Here is a 2291-nt window from a genome sequence, read left to right on the forward strand (position 1 = left end):
TTTTTTTTTGGTCAGACCACTAGTAAAAGTGTAACTGGGAATTCTATCCAGTCTCTTTCAATCAATATCCGACATACAGTAATGTGGATATTTGTACTTTTGAAGTGGATATATGACATACATAAGAAGTGCAGCCTTCTGCATTTCAATACAGTTACTGTCATCCAAACTGTTGCCATAGTTTACTTTAGGTAATACTAACAGAGTGCAGTTATATTGACACTAAGCATTTTGACTATCTTGTTTGTGAACAATGACACAAGGACTTTTCATTCTGATGGCACTGATATGTTCATTGACATAAATACTTGCTTTTGAGAGACGAACTAGAGATTTTGAGTAAGTTACAGGCTTTTGCAGGTAATCCATTGTGTGGTGCTGTTTGTACAAATTGTTTTGAGAAATGCACTTACATCAGGTAATACCGTAATGCTAACAGAGTGCACTGTTATATTTACAACATGACTAAGCATTTTGACTATCTTGTTTGTGAACAATGACACAAGGACTTTTCATTCTGATGGCACTGATATGTTCATTGACATAAATACTTGCTTTTGTTTGAGAGACTAGAGATTTTGAGTAAGTTACAGGCTTTTGCAGGTAATCCATTGTGTGGTGCTGTTTGTACAAATTGTTTTGAGAAATGCACGTACTTCTTTGCAAATATTAAGGATGATTCGAGAAATGCACCAAAGCGACTGGGAAAAACTGTAATTGGAAGAAAAAAATACTACTGAGGGCTTTTAATTTCAATTGCCCTGTCTCTTCAGCGAACCATCAGGACTTTTACGCTGAAATGTTTCCACGCGGGCCGCCATTTTTAAAAAGGTCCCTCACACTCCGCCGCTTCACAGCTGAATATATTAAGCCTCCAAATAACCGGTGTTTATATTCGTGGGGCGTCCTCGTCTGTTCGCGCTCTCTCCCAAAGAAAACAAGCACGGCCCGCACCTCTGTCAAAAAAGCAGTTTCAGACAAATTAAAGCCCAGACAAGAAGTGCGTGTGTTTTTATTCCGATGAGGATATTATTAAATGGGGTTCTAGAGCTCATTTCTGCCGCGGTGGATTTGGAAGCGGATTTATTTTATCTGGGATCTTGTCATTGGAGCAAAGGAATACAGCAGAGACAGCAAATCCAATCGGATTGACAGGTAACACAAGTCTTTATTTCTATTAGTGAATAGTTGGCGCAGTGATTTTGTAATTCGAGCCCGTAAATCATTCGCGCGACGCGTTACATTGTATCTGCGGTTTGTTACAGTATGTGTCTTTATTATCGGAGCGGCACTCAACACATCTATGTTGTGTAACGCACATTCCCACCAGCCTGTGCTCCCTCGAGGACAATTTCTCTTGTGTTTAATCGCGTTTCTCTTTCTGTGAATAATATATTTTGTTCGGTATTCATTGAATCTTTCCGTTTGAATCGTTCAGAAACGCCCAGTCACCCTGTGTTAACAAGTGCGTGTATTTATAGCTTTATCATGCATTTTCAATCTTCAAAAAGCATTTAAAACAGCTCTGTATATTCAGATAGTGTGGGTTATTTCAATTTAATTCAACGTAATTTATTGGAGTGATTATTTTGCATGCAAATCGCATAAATAAACCTTCGCAATAAAAACAATGACAGGAATGTGCAGTAAACGTCAGAAACAATATGAATACAATAAACGTTCATCTAGACCCTAATGAACATTAGGGTTGCAAAGGGGTGGTACATTTCCGGAAACTTTCCAAAAATCCCTGGAATATTCCAAAAAATCCTGGAAAGTTTCCAAAATTTCTGGAATGTTTCCGAAATGTATTGGAAATGTTCCACCTTTTTGCAACCCTAATGAACATTAATACAAGTAGTATGGTGATCAGAGCTGAATATGAGTTTAGCTGCAACAGATGCATGACTGTCTTACCCAGCAACACCTGCGTTTGAGCTTTTAGAAAATGTAAAATTGGTTCTGAAAGGTTTTTTTTTTTTTCCTCACAGTGAGCACAGAATCACTTTTTTTGGGGAAACAAGCGTTTAGTTTGTAATGTGACTTAGGCCTATTATTGGCTTTATTTGAATTAGTTATGAACTATATACACACACTCACTCACTCACTCACTCACTCACTCACTCACACAAACAAACTTTGTGCATTTTTAGATTTTCAAAAAACTTCATTCTGTATGATTTATAAGCTTTTGTACCCGTGGGGATCACAATTTAGGTCCCCACCGTGACACGAGTCCCCATGAGTCTGTGTGTGTGCAGGTTTAAGTCCCCACCAGGATATATAAACCA

The 2291-nt window shown here is 38.1% G+C and overlaps 1 protein-coding gene across 5 annotated transcripts in view; it reads left to right on the forward strand.

The window, feature by feature from the left end:
- The first annotated feature begins 888 nt into the window (after nt 1-888).
- Nucleotides 889-2291, forward strand: part of LOC107741992 (CSC1-like protein 2) — a 59637-nt gene continuing 58234 nt past the window's right edge. For all 5 annotated transcript variants that reach the window (XM_016554830.1, XM_016554832.1, XM_016554833.1 and 2 more), the window contains exon 1: nt 889-1155. The gene's annotated coding sequence lies outside the window, so the exon portion shown is untranslated. The remainder of the gene's footprint in view (nt 1156-2291) is intronic.

The sequence above is a fragment of the Sinocyclocheilus rhinocerous genome, unplaced genomic scaffold (assembly GCF_001515625.1).
Source record: "Sinocyclocheilus rhinocerous isolate Xijiao unplaced genomic scaffold, SAMN03320098_v1.1 scaffold586, whole genome shotgun sequence".
In the NCBI taxonomy this organism is placed as follows: domain Eukaryota; kingdom Metazoa; phylum Chordata; class Actinopteri; order Cypriniformes; family Cyprinidae; genus Sinocyclocheilus; species Sinocyclocheilus rhinocerous.